Source organism: Struthio camelus, chromosome 6 (assembly GCF_040807025.1).
Source record: "Struthio camelus isolate bStrCam1 chromosome 6, bStrCam1.hap1, whole genome shotgun sequence".
Lineage (NCBI taxonomy): Eukaryota > Metazoa > Chordata > Aves > Struthioniformes > Struthionidae > Struthio > Struthio camelus.
In genome coordinates, this window is record NC_090947.1 from 42,014,688 (window position 1) to 42,039,357 (window position 24,670).

The following is a 24,670-nucleotide window of genomic DNA, read 5'->3' on the forward strand; positions in this document are numbered from 1 at the left end:
AGGTCCTTATTAAACACTAGCTTTTTCACCAGGTAATTTTCCAAATTTCTCACAGCTCTGGAGTAGAGGAGAGAATTTGGGAAACAAGGGAAGCATAGGTGGGGAAAATATACGAAAAGAAAACATGTAAAAGAAAACACATTTAAATTTGTTTCCACATATGAGATCATATTTCTGGCACTTTGTAGAAGTCCTATGGAAGCTGTTATTTCCAATATAGGAATACTACAGTGACTAAATTGGTGTTAAATTTAAATCTATTCAGGAAGTAATAGTCAATCTGCATTCCATGTAAAGACTCTCACAGGCAAAATTATTTATACAAGGTAAAGTTGGCAAAAGGAAGTCCAATGAAAGAAAAAAATTACATATATTAACCCAACCCTTCCCAGCTAACTACTTCAATACTTCAATAGTTCTTCCTCAGGAAAATAGATTTTTTAGCCAGTGTGAAGTAACACGTTTTGTTAAAGTGGAAGTGATGTTTCAGGAACTCCTATTTTAGAAACATTATGAAACAATATAAATACATGTGATCTTTTAAAGTTAGTGTCACTATTTGCAGACAGATTTTTACTAATAGTTTAATTCTACACAAAGTGTAAAATGCAGCCTGCAAATGTGCGGCTACATAACTGGATAGATGTTTTCACAGATGTATATCTAATTTTACAACTGCTGAACCCTCTTTGCATTTATTAATTCATTTCTGCAAAATTTAGGCCCAAATTTTGCCACACATGCACAGCTCCAAGGAGGGCCGATTTTAATTATATTCACACAACTTTTATGCCAGTGTAACTATTGACTTAAATATAGTTTCTCATACCATGATTTACATCAATATAACTTTGACTAGACTCAGACTCTGTTGAAGATGTGTGAAAACACCTTTGCCAGAATTTCCCTCTGGGTTCTTTTTACTACTGGTTGTACAGAGTAAATAATTATTTTGGGCCAACATGTGTCAAAATTTAAAAATATTTTAAGAACTTGGGGAAAAAAAGAATACCTGCTTTATAGAGGAATATATCTATGCTCATGTATGCCTTCTTGGCTGACTTTGCGGTTTCATTTTAAAAGGTGCGTTTTGTTATGTGCATGCTATCACAAGAGCAAAAATTATTGAAAAAACCGTATCCACAACTTATAAAATTGAAGCAAAGAAGCAGTTTAACTAACGCAAAAGCCAACAATCCTCCTCTTGGATGCACAGAGAGCAAGGGGATAGCTGTACACAAAAATGAAAGCCCCAAAGACCAAAGCTGTAACTACGAGAAAATCGCGGCCAAGGAGAAAAGGCAGGAGAATGAGCTCCTTCTCATAAGGCATGTGTTGCGCAGACATTAAAAACACCCAAAGGCAGCAGCAAAATACTTGCACGATGCAACCAGCCAGCCCTATCTGAGGTATCTATGGCTTATCAACATGGCTATAGACGTGCCATGGGGTGCTGCACCCCCAGCAGGCTGCATCCCAAGAGGCCATCCCACCCCAGTTGACCTACCAGCAGGACTGAGGTGCTCTCTGCTGAACGTTTGCCCCAGCTTCTGGTTTGCTGCACCAGGACCAGAAAGCTGCTGTTTACTGTGCTGTCTTGAGTGAAGCAGCCTCCGAAACACTTCCTCATCCCCTTATAAGGGCACAATGTGACCATCATCGCTCCATGTTTGATGGCCTCACCTTCACGCTTCCTTTTCCTTTCCTCAGAGATGAGGTAAGTGTACGCATATCCGTGCACCTTACACCGTTGTACCCTTCATGAGCAAGGAAAACCACACCCTGTAGGACACACACTTCTGCTGAGGACATTCAAGCCCGTGAGGAAACACGGAGTGCCCAAAACTCATTTAATTGACCCAATGGTTAGGGTCTGCTCTGGATTTCTGGGTGGCAGTAAACTGTACTCCTTTTATGGAGTTTTCCACGCTTTTTGGGGAGCTGCATATTTTCCTGTGCTCTGCAGCACAGGCCACCCCACTATATTCCTACTCTTGTGATGTAGTTTTGATAGCAAGAGATGAATCCCTTTCATGGAGCCTGTGCTGTATAAGACTCTATACATTATGTCCTTCTGGTGAATTTGCGATTCTTTATATAATGGGCCCTATTGTGTTTTCCAAGGCACAGATAAAGTGGCCTCTGTGTGTGTATGCGTGTACACATGTCTGTGGAGGCAAAGCACACCACAGGAGACCATGGAGGCTTTCAGCATGCAGATCTCACAAGCTCGTCCTTGTGAAGCTCCCAGGAGCAAGTGCACTGGGACACCCCAGGCAGGAGTATCTGGCCTCCTGTCAGGAGTATCATGGGTTTCAGCTCACTAACGAAGTCCATCCCTTCTCTTTGCTGTTTTGGGCTGAGTAGCGTGTTGGAGCTAAGTGAAGAAAAACTGCTTGGCTCATGGCCACCTTTTTCGAAACGGAAGGAGATATTCTGAATCCTCCTTATGTGTCAGATATGATCTGGACCACTAAGCCGAGTTTGTTTTCCGCTACCTCATTCTTGTTTTATTTACAAAACCCTCCAGAAGTGCGCTGGTTACTTATTTTGTTGCGGTTTTGCTCTGTAAGATCATAATGATTTACTTCAACCGTAGCTTATACCATACTCGAGACAGTTAGCTTTAGAGACAGAGTTACATACTTAAACTATTTAATTAGGGCCTAATTCTGCCACCATCACTCCCACCTGACCAATACCTCACTGTATAACAAGCCCAATTACAATAAAGAAGTCAAAAATCAACTGCACTACTTAATTACAGTTTGTCCTAAATACACTAGGCCTTCTGAATTTGTTTCCTGAACTTTCAGAAGACGTATTTTCCTCACCAAAGTGATACCTGGACTCCTCACTTTGCCCTGGCTGCATGAAGAAAGGGCATTTGCCTAAAATTGCTCAGCTTTTTGACCGGTCAGCATGCCAGAGCTGATTGCAGAGACGGGGCTCTTTCAGAGGTGGCTATGAGCACAGGCATTTGTGGAGTTGTCTCTGCTGCCCATAGGTTCTCTATTAGCCTTGAGAGGTTGATGTGCCACCTTCATGGGACACGGGACATTCCAGTCCCTTGGCTGTGTGCAGTAGCAGCAGCCTCACTGTCCGTACAAAACGGGGTGGAAAAATTATATTCTTGGGATCTTAGGGAAGGGCCTTCCTACCTTTCCAGGTTAAGGAACCAGCTCCAACCAGAAGAGAAGTGAGGGCCTACAGAAGACTATTTGGGAGATATGAATACTAAAGTCTTGCTGGACCTGTAACAGCAAAGAATAAAGCTTGGGAGCAGAGGACAAATACCCAAAGCAGGAGGTGGTCTGTAGGGAAGACCAGAGGAGGAGATGGCTTGTGGAGGGCTCCTAGAAAGGGAGAGGAGGCAGCCAAGGAGGGTGGGTGCAGGACTTTGCTGCCTCACCACGTAGACCAAGATGTTATGTCAACCTAGAGCTGCCTCGTAATTCACAGGAGTGAAAGAGGGCAGAATTTGCTGCATTATATTTAATAACTGCTGTTATTTCCTAAATAGTCTCCAATTTGAGGAGGTAGGAGAAGAACTCATTGGCTGGTGAATTATTTATTACAAATATTTTCTAACATATAAGAAGAGAGAAGCTTTCTAGGGCCTGTTTCCTTTCACTTTTCCATGCTATTCACATCAACATGACTCCACTGCCATTTCTCGAATTAGTCCCGATTTACACCAGAAACGTACGGTCTTTGCAAGTAGCGGAAGGAACGGGAAGGGAACCGCAAGCAGCGCCTGCGGCGGGAGCAGTGTGCTTCCCCACGCCAATGCCCCTCTAAAAGGAGGACGAACATACAGTCCTCGCCCTCCAGGATAAGGGGAAAGCAGCAAAAGAAACAATCCTGCGAGGTGCTGCAAACTGCAGAAAAACAAACAGCGCCGGAGCAGGGGTACTACAGACAGAGCAAACACGGCATTGCCGCAAAAGTCTAAACACTTGTTAAACTGTCTGATTTTAGAACATTTCAGCCATACAACATTATTCAACTACTCATCACTGTGAGAACAGGCAATCAGGAAAGCTAATTTCTTAATTAGCTCTGCTCCGGCGGTAATGATTGCAGATCGTGTCAACGAAAATCTGTTTGGATTTCTGTAAATTGGAGTCCGACAAGCCTGCAGTTCCGTCGCCAACCTGATAACTCTCGCCCCCCTGTCTTTTGTTTTTCCTTCCAGCCTTTTTCCTGTCGCCATCTCGGTATTTAATCTGACACCGCCAGGCAGCGAGAAGGGTTTACTCTTCCCCTCGCCGAGAAAGGGAGAGCGGAGAGGAGGAAAAGCAAAACATTCACGTGGGGACAGGAGGGCTGGCTGCACAGGAAACCTGGACCAAACCTCGACTCCCGACAAAAGCCTTTAATCTTGCCCGCATTCCTCAAGGCATTCGCCTGCTCTAATAGGACGTATTCCTTTCAAGTAAATCCTGATAAGGGAATTCATTTTTTTTTTTTTTTAACAGGAAACGTATATCCTTGTAAGTCTATCATCTTATTTACTTTTGCGCGTTATAGATTTTAACCTAATTCGCGGCCTTTCTTTTATCGGCCCCAACACAAATGCCGTAACGCTGCAGGACAAACAGAAATCTGGCCCTGTACTGGAGGCTGGAAATCCAGCAAAGCATGGCCGGACTCCAGCCCCGGAGGCTGGGATGCTGCGGCACCGCTCTCACCTGAGATGTGTCCGGGGCCGGCGGGGCCGCGCGTGCGAGGACCGCTTCGGCTGGCCCTGGCTCAGGCGGCTCCGCTCCGGTTTCCTTCTCCCCCCGCCCCGGCTTCCTCCTCCTATTTTGGGGCTTTGCTGTACCCCACATTTTTACCTTCTGGCAACCCAGGTGAGGGGCGAGGAAGGAAGATTTTGAAGGCTTTTACGGTTTATTTTTTGATCTTTTTTTTTTCCCCTCCAGGAAGTACAATTAGTCCCACTCCTTGTTTTAAGTAAATTAAAACGAGAATTGGGAAAAAGCAGAAAAGCGTCGTCAGTAAATCAGTGCTTTAGGCTGCCTGTGCGCACTTAGGCGATTACCTGGGACGTGTTTAATCCTAACCAGAAGTGAATGCTGGGAAGGGCCCTGCGTTTCGTCGCCGCTGTTGCGTTGTCATTTTACATTGCTCAATACGTGGCCAAAGGAGCTGAGAAAACAAGAACGGGCCGGGCCGAGCGGGGAGGCTAAGGGCACGCCAGCAAAATGTTTGGAGTGTCCTTCGGAGGTAAAAATAAAACAAGGAGGGTTATTAGCAGCGATGAGACTTGTGCAACCCAAGTCGGACCGAAACCGAGCCCTGGGCTTAAGCCAGACACCGTAGCGCTGGAAGTCAGAAAGAGAAAGAAATCTCGTGTATGACTAAGTTCCCTTTGCGCTGACTCCATCCGCCTGGTTTCGGCACCCTTGGGACATGGGAATCGCTGTCGTTTCCCGCGCCGTGCGGGGGCATCTCACCTGCGGGCGCCTCCAGCCCGGGGTTAAGCCGTGCAGAAGGCGTCGTACCCCGGGCGAGTTTTTTGTTTTTGTGTGTTTTTTTTCAACCCCCCCCCCCCCCTCCTTAACGAGTCTAATCTGATTACCGTCACAATTCACTCCCTTGTGCGGAAACAATGCAAAGCCAAATTTAGTAACCGTCGCTTATGCCACATCAGCCGGGGTACCTTTGTCTGCGGGTCACCTCTGGCACCGAAGGCTTCAGCTTCGCCCTCAGCCCCGCGTTCCTGCAGTCGGGAGCGCAGGCTGGACGGCGAAGCTCAAAGACTCCACCAAGTCATCAAGGCAGAGACGCGTATTCGCTCAATCTGCCTCTAGTTAACCAAAAGCACAATTTTCACCCCCGCGGGAAGATTTCATTTGGGCTGTGTGTGACTAGGGAGCTGATTTCATTTCCTGCAACCCCCCCCCCCACCACCACCACCACCCCTCACACGCTGCAAAGTTACCTGACTCAGCTGCTTGTAGAAATCAAATTCAGTCAGAGATAACAGCTAATCATTTGTCACAGTAAGAAGCAATTCCCTGAAATCGGAAGGGAAAACCTGCCGCTTCAATCCGCAGGTCTGTCAGATTGCTAGAAATTACATTCTGCTCCGACTAACCTCTGCACTTGGATTGCTAACAACAAGCCGGCCGGTCTATCAAAAGAGAATATCATACAGCCGGGAACAGCTTTTGATTTGTTCTGTTCCAATAACCTGAGAAAAAGTTTATGGACATGCATTGCTGCCTAGACCTCAATTTTCACCAACCTGCGCACGGTTTTGAATTTATAGCTCCGCATCCACGTAGTAACGTAGGTAAAATTTACAGGCTGATTATCTGGTACTTCGTGGTAAGAAAATTAGAGTTGATTTTATACCGGCGCGACGGATGTTTGCTCTTTGATACTTCGAGCAAGGATAGGCTGTTTGGATGCTTCAATTAAAATGCCAAAAAAAAGGGGGGGGGGGAAATGATGAACTTTATGTGGAAGGAAGCTTTCAAAATGCAATTTATATTCTTTAGAAATGTTCCCAGAGAGTAAATTAAATGTATACCCTTCTATGTAAACACTATTTGTGCAGCAGTCATGTTATAAGTTTAATAAAAAATGATGTATCACCCCTGTTTGTAAGATTTATAATTCACATGGCAGTAGTGAATCCGGGAGCCTGGCCACAATGCATTTTCTATACTTAACTCTGTTATCTACGGTATGGGGATGCTTACAACATTGACAAAAAGGGACAAAAACAGTTTAGTATCTTTTCTTGACCTTTTTTTTTTTTAAAAGGAGATGTTGTTAAAATTTAAAGCTTGTCTCTCAAAAGGCCAGAGTTACCCATGGGGTTAATGTTCTTAGCAAGACATGTTTAGGCAAATCTACCCACTGTACTTTTATTAGCAGGTAATGAAAAGGTGCAACTTAAAGTGTGAAAGGACTGTGTTTTTTGAAAACAGTACTTCAGCAAATAGCTTTATCTGGCAGAGCCTCTTTGTATTGTAATTACATATAATACAAATCTTCATAATAATTCAGAGAGAAAATGCTAATGTGCAGGTTGTGGCAGAAACTAAACCAAAGCAATGAGATCTGCAGTTACAGCTGATTCCCCATCTCACACTGTGATTTTTAACAATTTATTTCCCCACTTCCACTTGTGCGAGCTACGGCTGATGTCTCCGCTCTCTCGCTGAACTGCAAAGTTCACACGGCGCAACTACAGAGTTATTTCTCCCAAGCCTCTTTTCCTGGTGTGCTTCGTTTCCCTTGAAGTCTAAAACAGATAACCCCCCAAACCGTCCATTGAAGTATTTGGGAGTTCGTAGGAGAACCCACGAAGCGTTTCCAGCATTTAAAGCAGGATTTATATAGAGAAATCGTTCCCAGCCTTTTTTCCGCAGAATTTCTGCTCGTTGCTGCTCCAGCTTTGCAAAATTCATCTGACCTACCACAACAGCTTGAAGGACCGGCTTGGACAAATATGTGTTTTTGTGATCCCTATTGGTTTCGCACATATGGTATCATCTACCTGATTGATTGTAAGGGCTCCATTGACTGAAAACCGAACGGGTTCTGGGTGCGCACATTCATTCTGAAAACACCTATTCATCGCCGGGGGGGACCGCAATCCCATAAACGCGAAGTCGCCGCGAGCTACGGTGTCGGTGTTTCTCACCGAATGAATCACCGGCTGACGGGCCGCTCTGGAGTCGGGACACTTGATCCTTCTGCACGCGGCCGCCGCCGCCCCGCCGCTTTCGGTCCCCGCGCCCTGACTCAGCCTCTGCATCAACGCTTGGCCGAGGATCAGGACTTCCTATGAAAACTCATCGTTTCTTCCCCGCTCTGTTTTACATGCCTCTATCTGACCCTGATCTAGATCCTACAATCAGCGACAGCAATATTGACATCATCCCAGCAGAGATCAGGTTTCTTTGCACAGGGGACCGGTCTGCTAAACTCCGCCGTGTTGGCAGAACCAGGATACTTCTGGTATCCTGGCGATGGCTTAAATACCGGTCCCGCTCCGTTTTAGCCCAAGGGAGCTTTCTCATTGACTTAAATGGGAGCAGCGTTGCACCGTCAGAATAAAAAGGACCAGATCCTGACATAGCAGGAGCACTGCCTTACTCTCCAAGTAACCTTGCTGACCTCAGCAACACATTTCTGATGTGCAGGGTACCAAGAACTTCGCAATCTGGCTCAGAGTTAATACGAAAAAAAAAAAAAGCCAGCTGAAAGTAGGTTAAAAAAATTGCTCCTCTGTATTTTTACAGTTGAGCTATAAACTCCTGATAAACAGAGATCAAAATGGAAATGCTGACACAGCCTTTACAGGGCATCGGGAACAGTCACTGCAGCGTGTTACCTGTTTCGGAGCGGGAATTTACACGTTTGTGGTGGAGTACAGGTACTTAGGATGTCTACAGCATTTTACTCTCTATTATAAACACAACCCAGCCCTCCCATTTTTGGTCACGGCTTTATCTGAGAAAAGACTGAATAGGTACTTAAAATATTTTTCAAGAGAAAGAAAGAGAAGGAGAGGGAGAAAACCCTTGCCCATTCTTCTGAAATCTAAGTAGGCAGCCCTTGAAAGATCACTGAGAAAAGTCTGTATTTTCTCAGGTTTAACTAAATAATTTATGCATACTTTCACTTTGGCATGATGAAGCAATTTTAGCCTTTAAAACCCACAACTACTCAGGAGGGAAAAGGTCTGGTTCCTGCAACTTAAATAATTTAAACATCCAGGTGGAAATGCTTTCAGCGCTGTTCCTTCCCGAGACAAAGGAGGAAGACTCCGAAATCCTGAGCTACCAAGAAAGAAAGAAGCGGTAAAGGAGCCGACCTCGGATGCGTTTAATATCACAGGGAAATCCAGCGCTGTTTGCTGGAAGATGACCAGACAGACGCTTGGAGTTCGTAAATCTGTTAGGTAAAATTGCTTAGGAAAAGGAAAAAGAATAAAAAATAGTGGCCTAGAGCTGTAACACGCATGTTTTCCCAAAGAACGCAGCAAAAACATCCCTCCACCCTCTAAGCCAAGGCAGAAATGGTTTGTATACGCTTAAGGGTTAGGCAGATGTTAGGGGTCACTGAAGAAGCTGTGTGAAAAACTGCACCACCAGCGCCGGCTTCTGAATTTACAGAAATGAGTCTGTCGCATAACTCATAGCCGAGCGGCTTCGTACCAACGGGAAGCGAAAAAGCACTCAGGCCCCTTCACTGCTTCCCGCATATCATACTAGCTGCTAGAGCCGAAACTATCGAAATACTTGCCCAAAAAAAAAAAAAAATCTGTCAGCTTTAAAGACAGGTTAAAAAATTAAAAAAAAAAAAAAAGTGGCCTTCTGGGTCCGTGGCCTCTCGGCCCGCTGTCGGGGCTGGCCGGGCGCCGGCTGGCTCGCAGCTCCGCGGCGACGCGCTGGCCAAAGCGCGCGCGGGCGGCAGCCGCCCAGGGCCGCGGCCGGCGGGAGCCTCGGGGCCCGGAGGCGAGCGCGAGCGGCACAGGCGCTGCTGCAGCTACACAGCCCCCGCCGATCTCGCACGGCATTAAGCGCCGTGCACCACGACGCCGCCCGGTGAGCGGCGTCACCGAGACGAACGCTCGGCTCCGCGCCAAGGGCCGACGCGGCTCTGACGCTTCCTCCCTCCTGGTACGCGTCGAACAGCGGGTCTTAGTGGGTAGTGACCCATAGCGGGCGGCTACTTACATTTTCTGCCGGGAAAAAATTCATACAGCCCTTTCAAAAGGGCTCTAAGACCTCCCTTGTTTGGCCCAAGCGTCCGAAGCATGGCCAGGACAACGTCCCCAGGCTGAAGACCAGCCTTGGGCATACCCATGCTGTTCTCCCTGGGTTTGGCCCAGATATAGGCGCTTAAACGCGCTGTATGCTTTTGTCGCTCGCGTCCCTCCAGAGAGTGGTGGTAACATGCCAAATTAATAACCGAGAGCGAGCGTCCTCCAGCCAAGCTCCTACCGGCGCCAACGCAACATCTGCAGCGCAATGTCACGCCTGCGTCGGCGACGAGCGGGAGGCGCGGGCCGGCGGCGAGGAGGAGGAGAAGGGGGAAGGCCCGCTCCCGCGAGCGTGCCCTGCAAAAGGGTTGTCTACCCTTTGGAAAGCCACCTGAGAAGAAAATGGAGAACCGGGCCATGGTGCTCTCCTCGCCCTAGCATCGTGGCCTGCTTCCCCCGCCAGAGCAGCGGCCTTGCTGTGCCCTGGGGCTGACGTACCCGCGGCGAAAATAGATGGCTGCGCCTCCAGCCCCAGCGGGGGATGCAAAACCCGGGGGCTGGCGCAGCTGTAGGCAGCGGAATATCTCTGTTGCCCTTTCAGGCTGCAAAGTCAAGCGCTTGAGCTCAGGAAATCCCAATTTACACCGTTCTTGCGAGCGTGAACCTGTATGCAACAAATATTTTTTACTTTTTTCTTCTTCTTTCTTTTTTTTTTTTAAACCAGGTATCTTACCCAATATGTCCTGATCAATGGAAAAAAAAGGACAAAATTAAGGCTTGGTGCCGTTAGAAACATTCCAGTGGGCAACGCAAACCATGCTCTCCTCGCGCAGATCTCTGTTGCTGTGCCCACAGGTGTGCAGGAGAAACTACACGCACGTGTGCGCCTGGAGAAACACCACCTCCGGAGACAGCTTCAGACCCAACGGGGAGTTTAAAATGGCTCAAGATTTGTCCTATCTGTCCGCGCCTCGTGGGCAGCCGGAACGCTCTTATTAACTGGCTGCCAGCGCCGGGTCCAAAAAGAGTGCGAAACCCTTATCCTCGCAGCCAAAAGGAAACGCCGCGCCGGGTACAAGAGGCTGTTGAAACCACACGTCATGTTGGGGTTTGCTGTGTCATAATGATTTTATTCCGGCCGGGATGAGTTTTTTTTTTTTTTCCTCCTGCATCTGTTTCCCTCTGGAGCTGCTGGCAAAGGGCAAGGGCCGGGCTGATACCGAGCAGAGGGGAAGAGCACTAACAAGTATTTTAAAAAGCAGATTTTTTTTTTGTGTGTGTGTATGTATGCATCATTGCCAGTGGTTAAGAGGTAAAATAAGGGATGTGGATTGAGGCTTCAGACCTCAAGCCTTTATGTATTTTCCCTTTCTCTAGACCTCGCGCGTTTTCCCCTGTTTCGGTGGGGCGGTAAGCGGGGCATCCCGACCACAACCCTCCGCTCCTCGACCTGCCCCAGTTACGCGCGAGGATTCGCCCCCTCGCGCCCCAGGAGCCGGCCTGGGACCACCAAAGAGCTGTCAGGCGTGAACAGCCTCCGGTCGCTGGCGGGTGGCTTCAACCGGTGCCCGCCTCCAGGTGGGAAGGGGCGCGTGGATTTCTAACAAAAAGAACCAACTGGAAATTTCAAGTTATGCACTCTGTTAATGAGATACAAGATACAGCCTGTGCCAGGGTCGCATTTCACTAGAGAAAGCGAAACTTTCAAGGTTGATCTTGTTTCTGGACAGAGCATAAATCAGGTCTTTTTGAGCCTTTTTTTTTTTTTTTTTTTTTTGTGCTGACTGATATCTCCTGCCCGTGAATTCTGGCTGCGGGACGAGGACCGGAGACCTTGCGTTTTGCAATCCTGCACGATCCTGGCGATAAAACAACCCCTATATCAACACCTGCAACAAAGCGAGCTGGGCCGGCGCGTGTGAAACTCCGCTGACACCACCACCGCCACCAAAAAACACCACGCGGCAGCCCATTTGGCCCCGAGCTCCAGGGGGAAGCGACACGCGCTCGAGGTGAACGGCCTTTTCTTCTATTCCCAGCCTGCTCGACCTCCTGGTTCTCCTCCTCCGCTACCCTCAGTTAAGCTTTGCAAGCTTACAGCAAACCTCGGAGAACTCATTTTTGTCTGGAGGAATTTCCCGCGGAGGAGTCACCCCCCCGGCACGCTCCAGCCGCACACCTGAGATAAACCTGCAATCCTCACCCAGCCTGAAGTGCATTAACAGCAGCTTGTGATTTCCGTAAAGAAAGGAGAGAATTAGTGCCGTAATCCTACTAGTTATACTTCTAACAATATTATTTTAAGGCAATTAATTCATATTTAAAAATAATGAAATTACTAGCACACTAAACTTCTTTTAGTATATTAAATTGGGCAGATTGCTTCTCTCCTTCTAATTATGAGTGTAGCAGTTACAAAAGAAACTGTCATTTTGATAGAGTAAAAGACAATCTGTCTGCCAAAAGTGTCCAACCATAATTCTAAAAAAAAAAAAAAGTCATCTGCATCAAGAACATGCTACTTTGTTTGATGTACTGTCTTATTGGAAACCTAATTTGCTTTCAACCTCTGAGACAACACATAACATAAGTTTGTGTGACTAATTTTCTTGGAAATGTGAGTAATTAGAATAAGGGGACCATTTCCATGGCGGGGACGGACAGTTTTCGAGATTCGCAATAAACGCTGCAGGCCGTTTTCTTTCCCCTCTCAGCTGCCTGTTGCAAAGGGGAGCAGGAAGAGAGAGACACATGGTGTAGCGTAACGCGGGCTCGCACGTAAACCGTGAACTCTTGCGAAGTACAGAGAGGTTTATTACCTGAGGTGAGCACTCCCAGGGCTCCCGGCGTATAAAAGCATTAGCCGTATGTTCTAACAAAGTCATAAAAATCAATAAACAGGAACCCCCCACCTGCGCTACGGCCCCGGCGCTAAGTTTTATACACGTAGTAATAGCGCATATCAATTTTCACCACCCTTCCTACGCTAGCTATTACAAGGCGTGCAGCCACCGGAGGGACCGCGAGAGCAGCGCCATTCATCCCACGGAGTTGTCCGGATGCCAGCTCCATTGCATCACTGGCAATTTTATTCTCTCCACCGCTGGACAAGGCTGCGGCCCCGGCTCCTATCCACCCACTCGGCCCCGCAACAATTGCGGACTCTGTTCGGCCGGTTTGAGGAGTTTACAAGCCCGCCGAAAGCAAACAGAGCGGTTGCATATTAATGCACCCGGCCCCGCGAAAGCTGCGCATAATGGAGCGGGAGAAACGGGTAACTGCAACCAATATGCGAGCCCGGCCAGCTGCTGCGGTCCGACCGGGCTTTTTAAATAAATTAATGATAAACGTCGATACGCAGCCGCGTCGGGTTGCTGCAGCAACGAGCTATATGCTGTTTGCTCCTTAATTGCTCGGAGGTATGGAAAGCGTGGGTCATCGTGAAGCTGGCGTGTGCTAAAAACAAACAGCTCTACAGATGCGGTAGCTCTGCCGGGTTACAAAAAGAACTACTAAATCACACTTATCTTATAATTAAAAAGAATGCCCCTGATAAGGCAGGAAGGAGTGTGAGCATAAACCTTTGCCATATATTCTCCTGCTTTTCATTAATCTATGGAAATAAGGGTGGCAGGTTTATTTAAGTACCAAGCAGCTCAGCAAAGTTAGTTGCTTTTCATTTTTAAATCAGGACCAAGAAAACTTTGAGGAATATTTCATTCTATAGACATCCTTTAAAAGTGTCAGGGTTTCTAATTACAGCGCAGAGATGACCACTGCCGACTCTAGCAAGTAATGAGAAGCATTTGAGGATGAAGGCTTTGATTCTGAAATAAGCATGACCCAAGCAGAGTCTCCCTTTATGAAAAAAGCGGCATTAGCTTCAGTTTTAATAGGCGAGAGGGGGGGGAGAAAAAAAAAACAGCACTTGACGATGACCCTTTCTCCTCTCCCCAACAAAAAGACAAGGAGTTTTATCTGCCTGAGGTTGCCTCTGATAGCGCTCGTGGTCCGGAAGTACCACTCATGGGCACTTAAAGCAGCATCACTCAGAAGCGTAAAAATAGAATAAAGTTGTGCAGCAAATGAGAAATTATGATATACTTCAAGTGCTGTGACACGAAACAAGCAAAACGGATGATCCAAACATTCTCTGGCAAGGATAAAAATCTATCTGAAATTAATATTGCCATCAAGGTGTTGCTTAAGATGAAGTAGCGCCTTTAAAAGCTATCTACAGCAACGCTTGCGACAGCTTTGCCGTGAAGCAAGCCATTTTAGGCAATGGGAAGAAAGTAAGACCATTGTAGTTGTGAACAGCTGGCATACAATAGATAATTTAAGGGAAAGTGACCCTCATGTATAATTTTTAACTGAAGAACTGTCAAGCCCCATTAGTTCCAATAGGGCCTGGTAGTACTGAGGTAGGTTTATAGGGGCATTGTATTAGAATAGTTTCCAACAGAGCAGCGAAAAAACATTTTATGGGAACTTTTGTGGATTTGGAATTAATTCCTTTTTTTTTTTTTTTTAATCTTAGCTGCTATTTGAGACAATGGCATCTCCGTTTTCCTCTTCAGAATAGAACCCAAAAAATGGCAAAAAAAGAGTCTTTTGGAGCAAATGTAGCCATATTCTGAGCCATGTGCACTATACTAGTACTAAGGAATTCTGAAAGACATCCGTTAAATGGGGAAATCATGCTGGTAAATCTACGTCACAGCCTCTGCTAGTGGATAAAAAGCCAAGTAAAAGAGCAAGGGGAGAAAACAGAAGTATTTAAATGAGTGCGAATAATGAAGGGTAAAAATCTGGGCAGAACACAAAGAAAGAGCGAGTTGGGCGAAAATAAAGCTCCAGCACCATTTCTGCAGACATATTTTAGAGGCCAGTCCAACATTATAAACAATTGCTATAAAACCTGAAAGGTCCAGGTGTCGCTAAGTCATGTTTACTTTATGGCTTTCACTTTGCTATTTGGCACTACTTCTAAGACCATACTGAAGGATGCTGCCCTCAACTTAAAGCACTACAACTTTCTTGCATAGACTTAAAGAGGCACTGTAAGATTATTTAGCAACTTCCTGTGCCGTAAACAAGACTGGGATATCATCCCAGACTGCTGTCCTGGGTATCAGGCAGGCTAAAATATGACTAAAAGTCACATTTTGATGCGGTAACGGTGGACCCTACGTGTGCGCAGGAGGAGAGGGATGGAGAAGGGGGAGATCAGCCACGCATGCCTGGCCTTTTCCAAAGGGCTAGACAGGCAGGGTGACTCATGTCCCCTGGACACTGTACGGGTCCAGAGCCGGCCCCGTGGGGAAGGTGGGAACGGGGACGAGAGCAGAGGATGGGCCCTCCACACCTGGCACCAGGGGAATAAAATCTGCCCTGGGAGCGATGCCCTGGAGGTGCCTTAAGGCTGAGGTGGCCTCTAGTTGTAGAGTAAAGGAGAATAGCTGGTTCTGGCCTTGATGAGCTGACTCGAGGCCTATATATTTAAGAAATACAGATTGTCATTTAAAGAAATGACAAGAGAAAACATCCTTTAAAACCCAAGTCAAATAATATGACAATAAAGCCAGGAGTTATAGGTGCTGTAGATTGTCCTTTACTAGCCACTATATTACATGCAGTCATTAGGCCAGCTATAAAAAGCAGGTTTAAATACTAATGTATTTTTTAATTTGTTTTATACCCTAAACAAGCAATCAATGTACATTAATAAACATAATTGTTTTTTTGGCATTTGTCCATTCATTTGGTCTACCTTGTCAGCTTCAGCAAGCACATCAGCAAAATCCAGTAACCACAATACACACGAAGGAAACACCAATGAGGCCGCCTCAAATATGCAGGACGCCTTGAATTACTTTGCTGCTCCACCACTGACAGACGGAAACCTCGAAAGTTTGCCATGAAGCCCTCCTGCCCGTATGTCTTCAGCGACGACTTTGACAGGTTTTTGTCCGCAAATACTGCTTTCGAGTGCCGGTGCAAAGAACCTTTAATGAGGTGGTAAATATGTTTACCTTTGATAAGGTGAGCCGCCTGATAAGATAATGCGAACAGCCACTTTTCGAGAGCAAATATGTACGGAGCTCGCTGCTATCACGCAGGAGCTCTGTGGGGCTCCATCAGCGTCGGGCAACATCTCATAGTTCGTGAGAGCGCTCCGAGATCAATTAGTTCCTTTTCACTTCTAATTATAAAGTACCATCCGCTAGCTAGAGATATATTTATTTAGGCAGGAGGGTGCAACGGTGGAGATGGACTCAGGCAAGGCACTCATCTCCGCAGTGTCTCAGTTAGGGCGCAGCTCTTGGCACCCTTCGTCTAACTCAGACGCTTTCCCTCACAGATCTGGGGGTGTCTACCTCCTGCTCTGCCAATTACAAGCTACCTCCACCCGAAGGGCTTCCTGCCCTTTGGGGAAAGCCCAAAGATCTTGGAGAAAGAGATTATCGGTGGTCTGGTGCTGTTATCTTGAGCGCTAGTGACCTGAGAAATACATACCAAGAAAAAGCTCCACTGAGGGCAAAATCTATTTTGCAACCCTATAATGCCTCCTGACATCTCTATCAGGTCTTCTCTGTAGGTGACCCTACAAAAATAATTCTGGCTGGTCCATTGGTTGCACGCGGGAAGACAAGAGGTAACACGGGTAGCATCTGTGCCATAGAAATTTCTTAAAATGTCATTCGTCACGGGAAAAGAGAAAAATGAAATTACCGCAAGGAGAACAGCAGCTGAAAGTCCAAACCGGGAGCGCCACAAAAGGCTCTAATGCGCTATAAAATTTATGAAAACACGAATAAAAGGTAACTTATTCAGCGTCAGCCTTACATATTTATAGTTTAAAAATTAGTCAAAGTTTGTGTCCCGAGGTCGCACCTACAGGAAGCCAGATGTGTGCCTTCTGCATGTGACCCAAGACAGGCCTGAAGCAACAACTAGATAATTTCTCGCTCATACTCTACACCGTCGATCGCGGCGGCTTTCTGAGGTGAGAGAATCTGACAGCACTAACTCTCCAGGGCAGAACTTTCCAGTCAAGTGGATCAACGGACTGAAAATCTCTTATGAATAGTCATTAGGCCTTCATTACAAACCCCTCACAACCCAGTTCTCTTTTCGCAACCAAATGCCTTTTGTCATCTTCACAAGGTGCATCATTTAATTACCAATTGATTTCTTTATATATGACAACATGTCAGATAGCAAAATACAGTGTATCTCCCTCAGGGGGAGAAGTCTGTTAACTATCAGCATGCCAGATTACCGAATTTCGCTGGAAGACAGTTATTCCCTCTACTGTTCCTTTATTTTAACTTGCTTTCCAAACCTCGGAGTTTTTCAGGGGAGCTACTCTGGGCAAAAAAAGGAGGAAAGGGGCATCGCAGAAAGATTTCTCACTGTTCTGCCAAAAGATTAAAGATCGCTTCCAACATTTCTCACTCTCTTTTTAAGCGCAGCCACCGCTGCACACACACACACACCCGCCGTGCACGCGCGTATGTATGTTGGCATCCGCGGATACGTGCGCACAGAGAGCCCATCTGAAACACGTCAAACAATTGTTCTCATTATACCAGGAATTTACCCAGCTTCTGACTCCGCTGGCGCTCTGAATCTTCCCCTTCACAGCCGCGGCCTGATAATCAAGCCAGTACTGTATTAATAAGCTGAATAATAAGGGAATTTCAGAAATGTACAGGACTATTATACCGTAACAATAAAACCTCAAACCGAGTAAACCAGAGCAGTGCTGAAGGTAGGCGTCAGAAAATAATGACACCAGTGTTGCAGTAATGCGCTCCATTGTGCGGCAGTGTAAATGCCTGCTTCTTTCATACACAGAAGCTACATTACCCGGGTCCGAAATGTTCTCAGAGCATCACTGTGACTGGTTGTGATCGAACCTGGCACCAGCGAGCACTGAAAGCTGACATTATACTGTAGGATGTGCTGCAGGTGTGCAGGCCTGCGAACGTGCTCTAATTACATATTTTCCTGCAGAGCAACAATTAAGGTCGCCAAAATAATTGCCAGTTTCTTAATCCCTCTCTAACAAGACTGACATCAGGAACGGTTTGGGTTTTGTTTGGGTTTTTTTTGTTGTTTTTTTTTCCCCCCCTCCCTTTCTCCGGTTATTTTGAAAGTCTTCCTCGAGATTTTGGTTTTTCCAGCACGCTGCATAAAAACTAATTCTTATGTTCGAATGTGTGATTATGCTCATTGTTGCGGCTGGGTTTTTTTTTTTTTTTCTTTCAACCCAAACCTTTTTTGAATGCTAGTACAACTAAAATAATGAAGAAATGCTGATTGTATAACCTGGCATGCTGTTTCGACATTTCCTCTGCAACGAAGGTACACATTTTTCCTCTTTGTGCGTATTCACACTGGCATGTTTTTGGTGCTCTTTTCCAGGACTACAAGCTCCAGGCCAGTACTTAGACCCCTGCGCGGTGACATTAGGGCTGTGCTACTCAAGTCTAGCGGCTAGAGAACTACAGGGTCCTGTCTGTGTCCAGCAGTTCAATACAGAACCACCTTTATTTTCATTACAACTGGCCTTATCTACTGCGGGAGACATTACAGAGACTTCTTTCTAAGCTGCATAAAACACTCGACTTCAAACAATTGGAACAATTGTAGTGCATGAGACAGAAAGGAGATGTCTAGTGCATCCATTTGCAAAGCCGAGGCATTTAACAGCAACCGTTATATATTGTAGTTATATATAGCTCTCTCTCAGACCTTGGGAATAGTGTGGCCAATGTGAGTCAAACTTGGAGCTGGCATCAGTGGCCACAAGTCAGTTGATTTTCATGGGGAAGCACCGAACAATACAAACTAGGGACCCTCTTCTCCCTGCCCCCAGGGCTCTTACAAAAACAGAAAAGGGAACCCCCTGGAGAAAGCTGTGGGTTCGGTCTCTGCACAGAGACCTTCTCACCTCTTGGAGCTCAAAGGCTGGCTGAAGACGCTGCTTGGGACAACCACTCTGCAAGTGACAGAGACGACTTGGGTGGGATTCGGGTCAGACCCGTAGGCTCTACCTTGCCAATAAGTCTGCGCGAGACCATTCAGCTTTTCTCAAGGTGCCTCAAAGGCACTAAAAGGCGTTCTATATAGGAACACATAGACGCTGGGGTTTAGCCACATTAGGCCAAACCTCTGCGTCTGCACCAAGCCCAAGACTAATAGTCTATTCTTGACTCCATTTTAAAATAGTTCAGCTCCTTTCCAACTTCCCTGCAGAGCCTGCTGCTGCTGTTCTACCTATGTGCAGATCCCACCAATGTCAGAACGAGTATTGCTTCTGTCAAGATTAAATTTATCTGAGCAACACCAAAGATCAAAAAATGCCACGCAACACCAGTCAAAGGATGTCCAGCTGTATGCTAGATAGATTGGCTTGACATGCAAAATCATATTCAGGCATCTAAGAATATTAGCATTAATGAAACAGGCAAGACACCCTTTGATAATTGTTGGCAATCTGAAAACTTTGCTCTGAGGATATTAAAAGTAAACTGTTAGAGTCCGATTGCCAGTTCTAATTCCACTGATATAAGCTGCCACAACCTGTCAGCGCTGAATATTTAACATGAAGTTATGAATATAAACTTTTGCTTGGGAGTGTAGGTAGACGTCCACCTTTTCAAAGTGTATTACATGCACACAGACTTCAGAAGTGATACTAATGTCACCGACTCCTACTAAGTTACTAGTTTTGCTGCTAACTTCACTACTCACTTTCTAAATTTGTCCCTCTTTCCTACACTGCTCTTGTAGTCTCCCTTCAGCACCGATGAGCTAATCAGTTGCTTAGACACCCATCCTCTTAAAGCTGTTCACATCTTTGCGTGCTTCACCTGCAAAAGCCACAACAGTGATACTGCAATACACCAAACGTGTTTTCCCCTCACTGTAATTATTACTTTAAAATGGCCATTGATTTACTCTGCAAGTGAGGAAACAAAGGAAATTTAAACTTTAATGAACGTTAAACTATTTGCAAATGAATAGTTTTCTCTTCTAAAAAGGGACGAATGCATTTTGCTCACTTGGAGCATACTTAGAAACACTATGCGGGAATGAGAAAACTCATAAAACTCAGTGCAATCTGCAACCAGCTTAAATTTTTAAAACCAGGTGATTTCTGCAAGATTGCACGTGGAAATGCAGGGTGTGATTTTCAAGCGCTGAGCACCCCGCGCGCCCCGAGGCCAAAGGAAACTTCAAGTTTTGGCTGTAGTAACTCTGCCATACCGGGACATTTTGATGTCGGCACCGGACTGAATCCAGAACTTGGGGCAGCCAGGTTTGGGAGTTTTGGCTTAACACACGTACGTCCCACACTGACTGTGGTCACTGGGATCATTCACAGCAGAAGCCAAACCGGAGCCGGACCGTGTCCCTAAAAGAGGGCCAAGTCTTGTTGCTTTCACTCCCGTGAGCACTTCCCCTGGTTTCGATGAGGGGGACACGGCCCTGCTTGTACAAAAAATGCTTTGAAGGGAAACATTTTAGGTTTTGATCAAAACCTCATTTACAATCTTACAAAGAAACTGCGAAGAGTTATAAATGAACTGTAGAGTATATTATAAAACACGTTTTAAAAGTAACACATGCTCAGAGATGGATAACATTAAAAAAAAGTTTGTGCAATATCCAAGACGAACATTTATGCTGAGCAGAGATCACGCGAGAAAGCATTCTGCAGGCATAACTTTGCAGATAATCAAAGCCAAGTATTAATACATTTTTATCAGTCCACCTTCTAAACAATATTTCAGTAGATTTCCTTTCACACAGTGATATTTGTAATAAATGTTCTGCCTTTGTTTTAAAGTCAGTCCGTAGAAAGATGACATCAGCTTAGCAAACAATAAAGTGCCTGTAATATTGTCTCCAGAGGGCTGTTACATTTACTTTGTAGCAGTAAAATTCAATTTTCAAAAAACACTACATGAATGATGTTAGGTTATTAACCCTATCACCACCGTAAAACATCATCATTGTGTGCAGAATGTGGGTCACTATCTAGGAGCTATAAGTTGCTTTTTGTTAAATAATCCATTTAAGCTGCTTTTCTTCCCTATAGCCTGGGTTGCATCCCTTCTCTTTGACAAAAACATTCCCATTTTTAATCACAGCGCCCTGGGTGAGCATGCTTATTGCACGTTGCATTTTAAGGTGCTCGTCCTTTGTTACTTTCACATTTTGCCACATACTTTTGAAGAGTAACTCTGTGAATCCTTATTATTCAGAGCTGCTCTCAAAGAGCAAAAATAAATAAATAAATAACAACTAGCGCATCAGAGCAGCCTGCGCCTGTGGTGACTCTCACAAGTTTCAGTTCAGGGAAAGATAAGAAAATCTACAACTACAAATCATGAGTCATTTTGAAATTTCAGCGCAATTGAAGAGCAAACGGCCTGATTTCGGGACTGAACTCTTCAGTCCTTGCTCACACTCAGAGTTCCCGATGAAGCTGGTGGGTTTTTTTTTTGTTTTTTTTTTTTCCTTTAGAAAGGTCTACCGAGCACGGCAAAAGAAAGATCCGCGAGCAAACTGTCCGCAGGCCAAAGCCCGCGGATCACATGGCCCCGGACAAAAGCGGATTTGCATACCTGACGCAGCTATGGAAATATTCCCTGTCCGAGAGCGAGGCGGGGGGAAAAGGCGTAATAACAGCCGCGACATATCAGTATGCAAGGGGTTAACTAGTTAAACTTCTACAACCCCCCACAGTAACTTTCCAAAAGCTGACAATAAGTAAAAGAAGTGCTGGTTATCCATTTTTTAAAGGGATGGGATTGGTTTTAGAAGAAAGGGAAAGAGGATCAAACACCTCAGAGCAACAAAAGGTTGTGTCAGAGGGCCCTCAATCACCAACCTCCTTCAACAAGAGATATTCCAACCTTCCAGAGCAGTTACCCCGGCAGCACGGCTAAAAAGTTCCCGGACATGAAAAGAACAAAAACACAAGGGACAGAGGTAGTTATTGTTATGCACACTCCTCTTTTTTTTTTTTTTCCTTCAGCTTTTTTTTTTTTTTCTCTCCCACAAAACTTTTTGCATAAGCTGTTGAGGGCGGAGGGGGAAAGTAATAGCGCTGCTTATTGAAAAGAAATCCCCCCCCCTCTCCCTTTTGGCATCCCCTACCTCCTAGGTTGCGAGGTAGGGCCAGCGGGTTCCCAGCCAGCAACACCTGACGAACGGCAAGGTCGGCCACACCAGGGCTTCGAAAGAGCCGCCCCAAATTAATAAATGCAATTATCGGACTGTAAATGTATCCCGGTTTTCGTTGTCCCTTGAACACATATTTGACTTTTTTTTTTCCCCCTCCTCTCTCCCCTAGACGAGCTAAGTTGTGGGCGCACAAAGAATGTAAATTATTTGCATTCGCAGTGTCAGGTCTTGGAGGTATCTTAACAGCATGGAAGAATTTTCCACTTAAACGTAAATTATTAACAAGTCAGAGTTTTCATTTGTTTTATCTCCTGATGTGCAATCTAAATAAATAAACGGCACATTTTGCAGTATTCACCACCCACTTCTCTGCTCTTACAGAAACATATTTTATACACGCTACCTTTGCTTAAAAACAGGGCGCTGGATCATTCCTTCTCTCACCATTTATCTTTGTCTCTGCGCTTCCGAGGGTTGGTTTTTTTGTTTTGTTTCGACTAAAACAAATTTACCTCCAGTACTTCATCAAGTTTTCCCGTGTAATATTGCTAAGTAAACAACACAGCGGTTTAGCCATAAAATATTCATACTTCAAAATGTTCCTTCCCCATGGCCCCTCCTGGGTTTACCTATGTTTACAAATATGTAAGCCTTGTTAATGCGCCTTGTCTGGGGAACAGCGAGCGGTGACCCTCCTTGAGGCAGGGCTCTGATGAAGAAGTGTATTATTTCAGCTGGGAGAACAGCAAAGCTCCGGGATGAGACTGATTGATTAAGACCAGATGGATGGCCACACATAGGTGTGACAAAAATAGAAACGCATTGCAGGCATTCCTGGCATTGTCCCCCCACCGCGGCCGGGGAGGTGGACGGACCCCGCGCCACCTCATCTGCCTCCCCAGGGGCTCCCGAGGTGGAGAACGGGGACCAAAAGGCAGCTCGACTTCGCCTGCGTTAGTGACGCCTTATTACGACGCCTCCAGCTCGAAACTACGCCTCGGAAAATCAACTCTGGGTTCCCCCGTCGAAAAATGACAGCTGGCACGCCACGGGAAAGCACTCGCACGCGTTTCCATGAAGTCAAGTCAAAGGAAAGGGCTCAGAATGAAAGAGAAGGAAAAGAGAAAGGGAAAGAGAGAAAACAAACAGACCGTACCACATCCTCTCCTTAAAATTAAACTTTCAGAAACCACATAAAGGAATAAGTGCAAAACGAATGACCTCTGGTTTGGAGAAGAACGTTTCACTGAAATCCTCTCAGCTTTTATGTTCGTTGGCCATAAACTGACCAACGCTCTCCATAGCGCTGTGGTTGCTCTTCACAGAAAATAAAAACCAGTGGCTTGGATCCCGCTCACCTTACTCAAGTGAGCGCACCCAACGAAAACAGATGGGGAGGAGCAGGACTTGGCCCACTGCCTCCTGGCGTTCACCAACAGTGACGTTATGCCTTCCTGTTACCGGCCCAGCACCTGGCTGCCCTCCCCTCCGTATCCCGTAGGGGTATGCCCCATAGTCACCAGGCTAAGGCAGATGCCATCAACTGAACCTCTCATTTGCATGGAGACAACCAGGACTAACGTCAACACGGGGTGAACGGCCGCAAAGGTGGGCTCCTTGTGAGCCTTATTTTAATCACTGTAAGTATGCCGCACCACAAATCAGTGCTGACGGTCAGGCCTGACCCCCCGAGTTGGGAGCTCTTTGGACACACTGATAGCAGGCTTAAAAATTCAAGGGTGATCTCAAGCCTACTTCTTGCCTGCTCCTTTTCAAGTCAGGCAGTGGCATGTCACCTCGAGACACCAACCACGGAAGAGCGAAGAAACAAGACCCCCAGGTTTTCTCTTTCTCCTTAAAATGCCTCTTCTGCCCCAGCACGAGCATTTAGCTCATGCTCCCGCTCACATAGGCCTGAAACGATTACCTACTTGTTATAAATCTTCTCAGGTTTCACAAGCAAACATTTGCCGGTAGGCTCCCGAGGAGCGTTTCTGGACCTCGCTCCTCCCAGAGACATGTTCTCACACATGCAAAAAGCACTACGATGGCTCAGGGACGCCTCCATTCACCCCTCCACTTTAAGCAAAACCGTTCCTAATATACCTTTTCATACGTGCAGCATAATGAATGTACCTTTTCTTGTGCACGTACAATACTGTACTTTCACCCACTGGCAAAGAAGTTCGCTAAATTACTAAGAGCGGTTAAAGAGGTGGCATTCATTGTAATGTACAAAGGAATTTAAAGCACATTTACAAATGAATCGGCAGGCATGCCAACAAGAAAACCAAGTTTAAAATGTAAAATTAAAAAAAAAAATGGAGGATCGCTTGAAATGATCATTATGATACAAAAATGTTTGTCCATTTTACAGGCTGCAAACTACTTAATTTCGCCTCATCTGCAATTCAGGTGACCACGGTTTTAAAGAAATATTCTTTTCCTTGCTTTCCTTCTCCCCTCCCCAACTGAGTAATAAAACATAGACTAATTTAAATAAGAATCATTATGCTCAGAAGGCCTCCTCTGGCTGGAAGACTTTTGTTCCACATGTCCCATAATCTCACTCCCACATGGCTGCCATAAGGTTGATGCTGAAATCAAACTCTACTATAGAATTTTCTTTTAGCCACAGCAAAAACATGCATATCAGTTTTGAGAAAGAAGTCCTATAATTTAGGTAGTGGAAGAAATATACTCGCGATAGAAACCTCTGACTTTGCTGCT

At 45.8% G+C, this 24,670-nt stretch overlaps 1 protein-coding gene across 4 annotated transcripts in view; it reads right to left on the bottom strand.

Annotated features, from left to right (window-relative positions):
- Nucleotides 1–24,670, bottom strand: part of ZEB2 (zinc finger E-box binding homeobox 2) — a 111,885-nt gene that overhangs the window by 54,383 nt on the left and 32,832 nt on the right. Inside the window, exon 1 of one of the 4 annotated variants that reach the window (XM_068949324.1) lies at nucleotides 1,508–1,608. The exons of the other annotated variants lie outside the window; for them this stretch is intronic. The gene's annotated coding sequence lies outside the window, so the exon portion shown is untranslated. Of the gene's footprint in view, nucleotides 1–1,507; nucleotides 1,609–24,670 lie in introns of those variants that run through there. 4 annotated transcript variants of the gene reach the window in all.